Source organism: Oryza sativa, chromosome 4, assembly GCF_034140825.1.
Source record: "Oryza sativa Japonica Group chromosome 4, ASM3414082v1".
Classification (NCBI taxonomy): domain Eukaryota; kingdom Viridiplantae; phylum Streptophyta; class Magnoliopsida; order Poales; family Poaceae; genus Oryza; species Oryza sativa.
In genome coordinates this window covers 27,321,615-27,334,838 of record NC_089038.1, presented here as the reverse complement: position 1 = coordinate 27,334,838, position 13,224 = coordinate 27,321,615, and the positions used below count along the sequence as shown (strand labels likewise).

At 50.0% G+C, this 13,224-nt stretch overlaps 1 long non-coding RNA gene across 1 annotated transcript; it reads right to left on the bottom strand.

Moving 5' to 3' along the window:
* Positions 1-10,998: 10,998 nt before the first annotated feature.
* LOC136356258 (uncharacterized) lies at positions 10,999-11,847 on the bottom strand. Its single transcript, XR_010740937.1, has 2 exons — positions 11,533-11,847; positions 10,999-11,414 (listed from the first exon to the last, which is right to left on the bottom strand). It is a non-coding gene; the product is annotated as an uncharacterized lncRNA (long non-coding RNA).
* Between the last annotated feature and the right edge of the window lie 1,377 nt (positions 11,848-13,224).

Here is a 13,224-nt window from a genome sequence, read left to right as displayed (position 1 = left end):
GCGGTGAGGCTAGAGAAACGAGTGTTTTATAGGGCACGGGCGCGGACCGCGGAGCGCACAACTGAGCGTGTGATCTCGATTAAAAATTTTTAAAAAGCATTAAAAAATTAAAAAAAAAAAGCTGATGCCATTTGCGTTCCGCTTGTTTTTTGGCGTTTGGCCACAGGCTAAGATTCGTGCGAGGATTTTGGCTAGGATTTACCGGGGTTTCTGGTGGTTCAGGCGGCGTTTGTTCGGTAATGGCTGGTGTGGCTGCGCGCGGGCGGTGGTCCATGATTCCTTGGGCTAAGCTGGACAGTGAGAGCTCGCCCGCCCGACCCGTTCGGCTACGCTGCTTTCTTCGCTTTCCGCGACTACTGGCGTGATAGACTCACGTACTTAAAAATTGAGTTGGATAAATGCCTTCAACTTGTATATCTCCTTGCAATCTAGCAAGAGTTTGGCACCCAGCACAAAAGCGTCTTTGAGATTTCAGCATACGTAGCTCCTGGTCGACGTCAGTCCCCAACAGGAAGGGGTTTAGAAGCAGTCTTTGCTGTGAAGTTCCCACAATATCGGGTTTGTTTCGGAACAACAGAGAAATGCTTCCAGGTTAGGTCTAGGAATGTCGCGATACTGCCGTGCAGTTTAGATTGTAGTAGCTGCTACTGGCTGTACGTGGCACACTGTTATGCATTGATACGAAACTATTCTGGCATATTGTTAGGGGCTCTCAAGAACACGCTTCACAATTCACGAATTTAGTGGCAATATTTGTTACTTCTCAGATCCAACAGGACCGAGCCGCCGCCGCCAACGCCTCCAGATGCCAATTCCCGAATTGTTCTAGTGTTGTTCGTTTGATTTATTACAACCAACCCACTCTCTCTCTCCGGCGCCAGCTCACAAGCGAGCTGATACCTTACGCCACCCACTCTGGACCGTGGACCTTCGGATTGGGCCTCCTCTCACGGACTGGACGCCGAGTTGCAACCCAGGCTTGATTGTCACCTGAAGTCTGGATCACCTCCTCCTTATCTTCTCTGCTACCAGCTTCATCAGCAACTTCAGGACGGCTTCCTTCTTCTTCTTCTGGTTCTTCTGCAGTTGAGCCTTGCGAGATATCTCCTGGATGATCTTGAGAGTCCCTGACAAGCCCCTCTCCTTGAGAATTGGCTTGCCCCCAAGCCAATGCTGCGGGAAACCTTGAGCGAAGATCGTCCAGATCTTCCCAAGTAGCGTCCTCTGGAACAGATGCAGACCACTGAATAAGAACTTGAGCAACAGCAGAATTACCTCGTTTTGTTAACCTCCTGTCCAAGATACGCAATGGAACTTGTAAAGGAGCAGTGGATGCCGGCAATTGATGTTGAACCGGGCCTGTAAAACCAATTGCGGATTTCAATTGAGATACATGAAAAACTGGATGTATAGAAGTAGAAGAAGGCAATTGCAACTGATAAGCCACAGTGCCAATCTTGGCTGTAACTTGGTAGGGTCCAAAGTACTTAAAAGCCAACTTATGATTTGCTCGCACAGCCACAGAAGTTTGCACATAAGGCTGTAACTTAAGATATACCCAGTCGCCTACTTCAAAGGAACGAAAACTCCGCTTCTTATCTGCAAAGTGCTTCATCTGCTGCTGTGCTCGGTGGAGATGTTGCTGAACCAAATTCTGCATCAATCTTCTTTCTTTCAACCACTGAGCTAGATCAGGAATGGCACAATCTTGCGACCCAATACCAAAGTGGCTAGGAGAATGGCCATATAAGACTTCAAAAGGAGTAGCTTGCACTGAAGAATGGAAAGAAGTGTTATACCAATACTCAGCAAGATGCAGCCAAGCAGCCCATTTAGTGGGAACCGAATGAACAAAACATCGAAGATAAATTTCCAGGCACTGGTTGACACGTTCGGTCTGACCATCAGACTGAGGATGGTAAGCTGAGCTAAAGTGTAATTTAGTACCAGCCCCTTCAAAGAGATGCTCCCATAACTGACTTGTGAAAACCTTATCCCTATCCGAAATGATTACCAAAGGAAGGCCATGCAACTTAAAAATGTGCTTCATAAACAACTTAGCAACACTCAGTGCAGTAAATGGATGGGATAAGGGCAGGAAATGAGCATACTTAGAAAATTTGTCTACCACAACGAGAATACAGTTAGAATGATCAGACCTTGGCAACCCTTCAATAAAGTCGAGTGAAATAACTTGCCAAGCACCCTCAGGTACAGGTAGAGGCTGCAAAAGCCCTGGGTATCTTGCCCTGTCAGGCTTGGCTTGTAAGCATATCTGACATTGCTGCACAAAGGTCTTAGTCATTTTCTTCATCTTGGGCCATGCAAATAGCTGCTTCAGTTTTCTGTATGTAACTGGGAACCCAGAGTGACCACCAATTGGACTGGAATGTAATTCAGTTAAAAGCTTGGACTGTAGTGTAGGATTATCACCAATCCAGACTCTGCCCTTAAATCTGATTAGACCAGAATTGAGTGTAAAATGTTTCCTGCCGGTGGCATTAACAGCTAATTCAGTAAGCAATTGAGTGGAAAAAGGGTCTTGTTTATAACCATCAGTAACTTCCTGAATCCAAGTGAGAGTACAGGCTGAAATATGACAGAGTTCATCTTCAGTATCTTGGAATTTCCTTGACAGAGCATCAGCAGGCCCATTACATGTACCCTTCCGATAACAAATTCTATAAGAGAGACCCAAGAGTTTAGTGAAGGCCTTGTGCTGCCATGGAGTATGCAATCTCTGATCTGAGAGGTGCATAAGACTGTGGTGGTCTGTTAGAATAATGAATTCACCCATTTGTAGATACGATCTCCAATGATCAATTGCCATGAGCATTGCCATACACTCCTTTTCATAAGTGGATAAACCCTTGGTTCGGGGACCAAGTGTAGCGCCCGTTCCGTCGTGGCGCCTAGCGGGAAAATTATCTCTTAAAAACCCTAATTGCGAAATTTGTTTCTTTGCTTGTTGTCTAGTGTCCGTGCCATCTCAAGATCTCAATCCCCGATCTATCGTCGAGTTCAATTCCGAATCCAATCCCTCCAAATCAAATTCCTCCACAAAAGTCCATTTTGCCTCCCCCAGGATCGATGGGCCGATTTTCCCTCGGCCCATCTTCCCCTCTCTCTCCCGGCTCTCTCTCTCGCTTTCCCCGGCGCGCCCCCGCTCACTCCCTCTCTCCCTCCGCTCCGCCCCGCGCCGCGCGCGCGAGCGCGCGTCGCCGCGCCGAGCGCCCCTCCCTCGCGCGCCGCGCGCGAGCGCGAGAGCCGCGCCCTGCGCCCCTCCGCTCGGCCCCGCGAGCCAGCACGCGTAAGCCGCCCGCGCCGAGCCAAGTCCTCCCTCACCGCTCCCTCGCTGCCGCTTCCCGCGCGCCGTGTTCGCGTGCGCGCGCCCGCGCGGACGCCGCCCGTTGCAAGCCGCGCGCGCGTGTCGAGTGGTCGACCGCCCGGTCGCCGCCGCCATCAGCCTCTGCACGCGCCTGTCGCTATTGTCGCCGCTCCGCTCCAAGCCGTCCCCCCGTCATCGTCGTCGTCATCGCCCGGCCCCCGCCACTCCGCGCGCAAGCCGCCAAGGGAAGGAGGCCGCGCCCCTCCTCTCTCTGCCGCGTCGCTCCCGCTCCCCTTCCCCTTTTTCCCAAATCGGCAAAGGGGCAAGCCCCTTTCTCCCCCTCCTTTTCCCCTTTTTCCTCCTCGCCGGCGTCATCCTCCTGCCGCCGCTTTGGCTGCAAGCGCCGAGCGCCAGCTCGCGCCTTGACCGTTCAATGTCGGTTTCCCTCGCCCAAACCGACATTGCCGCCCATTTAAGCCCAAGCCCTCCCCCTCCAAACTCTCTCATTTTCGCCTCCGCGCCATTGCCGCCCTCTGTTTCGCCGTCGCCGATCGTCGTTGCGCGTGTCGGAGGAGCCGGCACGAGCAAGGACGCGGAAGAGGACTTCGGCCGCGCCCTCTTCTTCCTCTTCCCCGGCCCGAGGCCGGAGAGATTACTCCCGCGCCGTCGGCCTCTCGTCACAGCGCCCCGTCCCGCACGGTAGTGCCTCCCTCCGTTCTTCCTCCTCGCTCCATCTCCTCCCCTTAGATTTCGGTAGTAGCTCGAGTAGCCTCCCCGTAGTTAGCCGGCGCCGCCCCGACCGTTGCCGTCGCTCGCCGTGTGCTCGCCGCCGTCGCCGCCCGAGCTCCGTAGCACCCGCTCGTCGCCGGCCTCGCTCGGCGTAGTTCCGCCCAATCCGACGCTAGCGTCGAGTTCCCGAAGCCGCGTAGATACTCTCACCGCCGGGAATCGGCCCCTCGTGGCCTCGTCGCCGTTTCCCTCTTCCCTCGCCGCCGGTTGCCGCCGCCGCAATCCGCCGCCGTCGAGCAACCTCCGGCGAATCCGAGCCGTTGGCTCGTCTCCCCTCGTCCCGTGCAACCGCCCGCTGTGCTCGCTTTTGCCTGTATCACCGTGGTTCGCTCCGCCGCTCGCCGCCGCCACCCGCCGTCCATTCGCGGTCGGGTCGTCGTCTACCTCCCGCCAGCCCACGTGGCCGCCACGTAGGCGCCACGTCGGCGCCAGCTCAGCCTAGACCGGGTCGAGCCGACCCCGGTCGGTCCCTCCCCGTGCGCGCGTTCCACCGCGAGCCGTGAGGCTGCGCGTGGGCCCGCCGCATCCGCGTCCACCGCGAGCCGCGCGCGTGCACCGCGTCCCAACCCCGCCCGCGCGCGTGCGCCGCGCACTCCCTCCGCACGGTGAGCCGAGCCGCTGACAAGCGGGTCCCACCCGGGACCACGCGTGGTGAGCCCGGTCCACCGGCTCCCTCTCTCTCCTCCCTCCCGCGCGCGCGCGCTTGGGCCGTCTTGGGCCGGCCGGTCCGTTAAGCTCGGCCGAGCCGCCCCAAATCTCTTGGGCCGCACCCTAGCCACCCGAGAAAAGTCTATATTCCCTCCCTCCTTTCTTTTCTTTTTCTTTTCCAAAAAGGATTTAATTAAATCCTTTTTCCGTTAGACCAAAAATCCAATAATCTTAGAAATTCAATATCTTCCCAACCGTAAATCCGTTTGACTCCGTTCAACTTCCAAAATTCCTCAAATCTCGAGATCCATCTAATGGCATGCTTAGAGGTCATTAATAGGGCTTTATTTTCGCCGTTTGTTGAGTTGTCCCGTTTCGCGTGTAGTTTCGGAGCCCGAAGACCCGCAGTGCGAGGATTTCGAGGATCAAGCTCCAGATCTCGAGCAAGGCAAGCCACCTTTGAACATCTTGAACCTATATTTGAAATTTAATTATATTGCTTGCGAAATATTATGCATTGATAGGATCACACTTAATCTGTTGTCCCGTCTGCAAGGCAGATTGGCAGACCTACCTAATTTGTTGCATTTGATCCTTCCTTTATTAATTGTTATACCATGTCCCCTTGTAACCACCCAGTTGCACCTCGATATTCGTGCACTCTGTGCGAGTATCGACGGTCGCCTTCAAACTTAAAATCTGAGAAACAACTTGGGTAAAACTGGAGTTTTACAAAAGACTTGGAAAACCCGACACCTGGGTCGGTGCTTGCGAACTAAATGAATTTCCAAAACCACGGACCGGGGAACGTACCGGGTGTACGGTTTCCCGCTCTCGCACTTAAGGACCGATTCCTTGGAATTTCATCCAAACATAAGACAAGTACGACCACATGGTTGGAATGGGACACCCCTGGCTGAGTAACTAGCTTATCAGGGGAGCCTTGATGCCGAGAGACATGTGGATTCGCCGGGGTGGTGTCGGGGAGGACCCCTGGGCTTCCTGGCACAGTATGGTCTGGGACCTAACCTGTTGTAGGTCTGGGACCCCTCTCGTCGGCATATGGTAAACCTGTATCGGCTTTCGAAATGCCTTGTCATGAAAGCTTGGAGGTCTCCCGACGTGGCTGATCCCCACGGGCTGGGTGATCCGGGTTAGTAATGTCGTGTGGGTAAAGTGTACCCCCTCTGCAGAGGTTAACAAACTGTTCGAACAGCCGTGCCCACGGTCATGGGCGGATGTGAGGTGATTCCTAGCGTAGTTTTGTTTGACTACTGCTTGTGAAATTGCTGTTGTGAAAAGGGGTTCGATGTTGAAAAATCAGCAGCTGACGGGATCAGCTAGGCCCGGGTGGCCGTTTGAAAAGCTGTTGGCCCGGGTGGCCGTTTGAAAAGCTGTTGGCCGGGTGCCAATCTTGTTTCAATTCTAAAGATTGATGCATTGCACATACTCCGACCGGACGAGACGCACTGTCTCATCCGAGTCATTTGAGAAGCACTCACCTAGTCGTTTTAGAAAAGAGTTCAAATAAAATAAATTGCAAAAATAACAGTCTTTCCTTGAAGCCTGCAATAAACACTTATTTCCCCTGGCTTGCTGAGTACTCCCGTACTCACCCTTGCTCTATATAAATAATCCCCCCCCAGTTGCTAAAGAAGCTGAAGCGGATCCTGCTGATGAGGAGTTCTTCCAGGAGCAAGTCGGCTACGATGAGTTTTAGGGTTTCGGCCTAGTTCCCAAGTCGCGCCTGTGATGATTGGTCCAAGTCCTGGCTTCCGCTTTCCTTTTGTAATGCAGTTGTGAGCTCGGGATCTGTCCGCAGCCCAACATGACTGTACTACTCTATAATAAAGAGACCTCTGATGTTGTGATATTCTGTCTCCCTGTGATACCAGCACTGTTTCCTAGGACTGGTATCGATTAACAGGTTAAATTGGAGCGTCACGGGCTAGTCCCGGTCGGGACTAGTTCGGGGCGTGACACCAAGAGCCTTGCTAATGAAGGCAATAGGATGACCATCTTGAGATAGAACTGCTCCAATCCCAGTTTCAGATGCATCAGTTTCAACAGTGAAAACCTTTTGGAAATCAGGAAGTGCAAGTACAGGGGCAGAAACCAGTGCTTGCTTAAGATGTTGGAAGGCTGATTCTGTTTCAGAGTTCCAATGGAAGGGAACTCCTTTCCTAAGCAAGTTAGTAAGAGGTTTGCTGATCACCCCAAATCCCTTGACAAACTTTCTGTAGTATCCCGCAAGACCTAGGAACCCTCTTAACTTCTTCACCGAAATGGGAACCTTCCAATCCACCACTTCCTGAATTTTGTTCTTATCAGTGTGAACCCCAGCTGCACTGATAGTATGCCCCAAGTAAGTGAGTTGCCTTTGAGCAAAGGAACATTTTGAGAGTTTGACCTTCCAGTGGTGTTTGTTAAGCAGTGACAGTACTTGAGCAATATGATCCAAGTGCGATGACCAATCAGGGCTATATATAAGAATATCATCGAAAAAGACCAGCACGAATTTCCTAAGAACCGTTTTAAGGGTGTCATTCATGGCCCTTTGGAAAGTGGCAGGTGCCTCAGTGAGTCCAAAGGACATGACCGTGTACTCATAGTGACCTGTATGGGTTTGAAAAGCTGTTTTATATTCTTCACCAGGAGCCATACGAATTTGGTGGTAACCAGCTCGCAGATCTAACTTAGTAAACCACTTAGCATGAGAAAGCTCATCCAGTAACTCATCAATTACTGGCATAGGATAGGTTCCCTTAACAGTGATAGTATTTAGTTTCCTGTAGTCTATCACCAACCTCCAAGTACCATCTTTCTTCTTAACAAGTAAAGCAGGAGAGGAAAATGGACTTGAGCTGGGTTGAATTACCCCTGACTGCAACATTTCAGCAACCTGTTTTTCAATTTCATTCTTCAAGGCAGGGTTAAATCTGTAAGGCCTCTGACTGACAGGAGCTGCTCCTAGAATGAGTGGAATGGAGTGGTCACAATATCTCTTAGGAGGAAGACCAGTGGGTTCAGAGAAGACATCTTGAAAAGAGTTAATGAGTTCCTGAACATCAGAAGGTAAAGGCTCCTTAGTCACAGGATCAGATGCAGAAAGCTGTACTATGTGCATAATTGACCCCTGTTTCACCATGCCCAGATACTGTTCTGTTGATATGACTGAACAGTGAGTGGTCTGTGGTACTATGCCCTGCAATCTGACAACATTACCATCAACTGTAATTTCCATCCATTTGTCTACCCAATTAACTTGCATGGGACTGTATTGTTCCAACCAATCCATACCAAGGATAATATCATAGCTTCCCAGATGGAGCAGTCTGAAATTACTGATGAAATTAAGTCCTTGCATCCACCATCTACAGCCAGCAACTTCATGAGAACAAGTCAAAAATCCACCATCAGCCAATTTAACAGAAAGTTGTTGTTGCAGGGGTTACACTCCAGCCATTTTCAGTCCAATTCCAGCATCCATAAAAGAATGTGTACTACCAGAATCTACCAGCATGAGTAGTTCAGAGCCTTGGACCAAACCTCTCAGCCGAATGGATTTAGAAGACTCAGTTCCCCACAATGCTTGCTGAGAAATAGCCATCAGATCACTGTTACTATCTGAAGGAGTTTCAGGGTCTCCATCAGGGGTCTCATCCTGTAATGCATCCAATAACTCCTGAACAACATGCAATTGTACAGCTGAACCACACTTGTGATCCCTACTCCATCTCTCCCCACAAGTGAAACAAAGCCCCTTAGATCGTCTATAAGATTTAAGAGCAGCTAGTTTCTCTTCTCTAGCTCGAGCAGACTCAGTACCCCTCTTGTCTTCTGTATGTTGTGGAGTAAATTGCTTCTGTGGTGTAGCAGTATGAGCAAGTGCAGGAGTTTTCTGAAAACTGCGAACAGGAATAGAGCTGTCAGGTTTCCTGTATTGGTTAAACTTTATACCCTCCAAAGCTTCTTCCTGGAGTAAGGCTACTGCACAAGCTGAGTCAAGATCTTGAGGTCTCTGAACTAATACCACAACCCTGATGTCACTTCTAAGGCCTTCCACAAATTTAGTAACAAAGTACACAGGTAACAGAGAATTGTCATAAGCTAAGAGTTGGTGCATTAAACTGTCAAACTTCTCAACATACTCCGAAACAAAACCCTCCTGTCTAATATGAATCCACTGACGTATGAGAGCCTGCTGTCTATCCTTAGAAAATCTGGTACACACCAACTCACAGAGACCAGTCCAAGAAATTCCACATATCTGATTCCTCACAGATTGCAACCAGAATGCAGCATTACCACAGAAATTTAATGTAGCAATTTTCACCCAATAAACTGACTGTATGCCATAAACATCAAAATATTGCTCGCAATTAGCCTTCCACATTTGGGGGTTATCACCACTAAATTGGGGGCAAATCATAGGTGGGATGGAATTACTCAGATTAAAACTAGCAGATCCACTACCAGGAGATGGGGTTTCAGGTTCAGAACCAAAATTAATGTGGGGAATGGAGAAATTGTCCTTCATACCAAACATTGGCGTCGCAGTTGCCCCCGACTTATCAGCAGCTTGATCCTGCTTGGAGTTGCCTGGAGCTCCACCCGCGGCGGTGCTGCCGAACGCCTCCGACTTGACTTGCCGCAACAGGTTGCCCTCCAAGTGATCCACCTTAGCGTTCAACGACTGCACCGATTCTCCCAGTGTTTCCGCCTTCTTCTCCACGGCCGGTATCCTTGATTCCACCGTTTTCCTCAGCTCCAGGTACTCTGCTCTGGTACGCTCCTCCCCTTCCACTCTCTTCTTCTCATTGTCAGAAATGGTTTTGAGCAGGAGATCGAACTTAGCTTCCAAATCCATCTCGAGATTCCGGATCCAAACCTCAGCGCTAGCTCTCCGAATTCAGCCAACCAGATCGAGGGAGCCGAAACTTTTGCGGATCACACGCCACCGAAGTAGCAGGATCCCACCTCTCCCCGGAATTTTACAGCCAAATCAAGAGGATTTTGCAGCGCGTGAGGGCTCTGATACCAGATTGTTAGGGGCTCTCAAGAACACGCTTCACAATTCACGAATTTAGTGGCAATATTTGTTACTTCTCAGATCCAACAGGACCGAGCCGCCGCCGCCAACGCCTCCAGATGCCAATTCCCGAATTGTTCTAGTGTTGTTCGTTTGATTTATTACAACCAACCCACTCTCTCTCTCTCCGGCGCCAGCTCACAAGCGAGCTGATACCTTACGCCACCCACTCTGGACCGTGGACCTTCGGATTGGGCCTCCTCTCACGGACTGGACGCCGAGTTGCAACCCAGGCTTGATTGTCACCTGAAGTCTGGATCACCTCCTCCTTATCTTCTCTGCTACCAGCTTCATCAGCAACTTCAGGACGGCTTCCTTCTTCTTCTTCTGGTTCTTCTGCAGTTGAGCCTTGCGAGATATCTCCTGGATGATCTTGAGAGTCCCTGACACATATGCTCTTCTAAATTTCTGACTCTAATCTCGAGCAGCACACGATAATTTAAAAGTCGATTTTTCCTTCCATGGAAGTTTTTATTTCTTCCGACTGGAGTAGTATTCCATACACAATCCGTTAGATCCTTGTAAACGGCCGTTTGTGATATCACCACGATAGAAAATAGACCGTTCACACATCACATAATTAAACCCTGGTGGTCAAAATTGATCCCTTCTCCGTACGACTGAACGATCCGTTCGCGCAAAAAGGAAATAACATTAGCCTGCGCTGTCAATTTTCTTCAAGTTGACTTAACACGCGTTGCTTTGGTCGCATATGGAAAAAAAATCAACAGCAACGAGATAATAAATTACTATTCGGAAACTGAGACTGTGACGGTGGATCAGTTCGACTTGGGAAAAAATCACGGTGCTTTGTTTTGACAGGTGTGACCAGCCATGCAACTCGGGGTGAAGCGCCGGAAATCTGGGAGAGCCTACTCATCACGTACACTGCAAAGCTTCACAGAATATGCGCCTTATTTTATCGCGACATATAGAAAGTTTTGTCGATCTAGACGATGGGTGAAACTGTATCACGGGACAAAATCTGAAGTGCTGCCAGAAATTTATCCAACAACATCTTGTGTGTTGGGCAGACCCAGGGACAGAAAGCACGCGAGTTGTGGATCCTGTCCCAGTTGCACGGAGAGTTGGAAACGCTTTGTCCTGTACTTGCTCCACTCCAAATAAGCACGGCTTCGTCGAAGGCCTCCGAGTTCAGAGGGTACTAAACGACAGCGAGATTTTTGTTTATTTGATGGATTCAGGCGACCTCAGATGTACCACACCACTAATCCACTATCCCACTGAGACACGTACTCTTATCAAAAGAAAACAATACTACACGGCACCTGAGACTCCTGACTACTATAGATGTCCTGGCACGGGCTTGCACCAAGATACGCATGTGTGCATCAATCCACGCCTCCGTTCATCCTGGTAGCCTGCATCCAGCTAGCCCTTGCAGTGCTTGCCGAGCCAGCCTTCGCGTGACGCGTGCCAAAGCCGCCACCTCGGTTCATGCCTCCTGGGTGATCCGAGAACGATGAACCTGCTGCCGGCTGCGGATAGCAGGCTCAGGCTGCTGCTTTGTCGATTGATTGCCGGCCATCTGGGCATCTGACACCAAAAAGATCAATTAGCCGACTGAGACAACTCAAATTGAGGACAGACATGCCAGGACAGCAAGGGGGAGCATGCCATGTCCGAGATCATCGTGATATGAACCGCAGCATACCGGCGGTATGGTGCTCCTGTTCGACGGATGACCGATGGACAGTCGATAGGTCCATAGCTGCGTGCGACGTTTCGTTCTGTATTTACCGACGTGAGAGCTTGGTAGCCTCAAAACCTTTTCATGCGACCGATCGAGCCTCGCTCGAAAATCACTGTGCCGCCTCTCCAAATCAATCCCTGTTACCGTCACGACGCTTTCCGACTCAGCAGAAATCTTTCCCCCATGCCCGCGTGCGCGCTAGCGCTAGAGATTTCACCGTGCAAATCCATCTCCCCCGGTGACGCGACGACGCGCGCCAAAGCAGGGTTGGAGGTGGAGAGGTCGGTACAAAGGGACAAAGTGGCGACGCCCGCGAGGCAACAACCGAGGGAGGCGCAGCCGTGAGGGCCGCGTGGTATGGTGGGATGCACGGCTTTCTCCTACGAATGCTCCTACTGTCTACTCCCTAGCCCGCTCGCGAGGCGAGGCCGTTCGAAACGGGCGAGACACTCACACTCACTGGACCACGGCGCGCAGCGTCGGCACGAGGCAGGGCAAAGCGGTGGGGTGGGGCCGTGTCGACCGGTCAGCTGTTGATACAGGCCGTTCGGCATACGCAGCGGACAAATCGACAGGTGGTACTATCTGTCTGCTTATCGTGAGTACGGAGTACTGGGCTTCTAGGTACGAGTAATCCGTTAGTACGGAGGAGTAGACTAGTAGTACTAGGGAGTATTATATACTGTAGTAGTAAAAATTTCGTTGGATGTCACAACATGTTTGGGAAGAGTCGTACAACGGTACTAGTAGTTTAGTTATGAACACCGCAGACAACGTAGATGAGCAGGAGATGCAAACCTTTTTAAAAACAAAAGGGATAGAACGCACCAAACATGGGGAAGGTTCGTCGTAGATGGCCGGGTAACCTGGGCACACGTGTGCAGTAGAATTGTCTTTTCTGTGGAGGACACCAAGTCGTTGTTTCAAGCTGATAAAGGATCGGTAAAGATACATTTCAAACTTCTGCCTGAGTAAACCAATATCAGATTTTTTTTTCACATACATACAAGGTAGCCTTTGACCGATCAGCCTGGTGACTTGGTGAGTGTTAACAATCTTCCAAAAAGATGGGCCACTCGATAATTCGGATGGAACGGCTTGTGTTTGCATAAATAAGGGCCTGTTTAGTTGGAAAAAAAAATTTTGGGTGTCACATTGAACGTTTGACCGGATGTTGGAAGGGGTTTTTGACACGAATGAGAAAACTAATTTCATAACTCGTCTGGAAACTGCGAGACGAATCTTTTGATACTAATTAATCCGCCATTAGCACATGTGGGTTACTGTAGCACTTATGGCTAATCATAGGCTAATTAGGCTTAAAAAATTCGTCTCGCGATTTCCTTTCTAACTGTGTAATTAGTATTTATTTTTATCTATATTTAATACTCCATGCATATATTCAAATATTCGATGTGATGTTTTTAGGAAAAAAAATTTGTGAACTAAACAGACCCTAACTTGAGTATCAGATTACTCAGTCCTCTCTGCTTGTCCCGTATACTAGAAGCAGCCAATCCTGTCACTCCCGTCCAGTATCACCTACGGCACCAAAAGTCCACATGAGGGCAATTGTTTGGCGACGTGCACAGAATATGACTACTAGGTCCTGTTTAGATTTAAATTTTTTTTCTTAAAACTTTCAACTTTTTC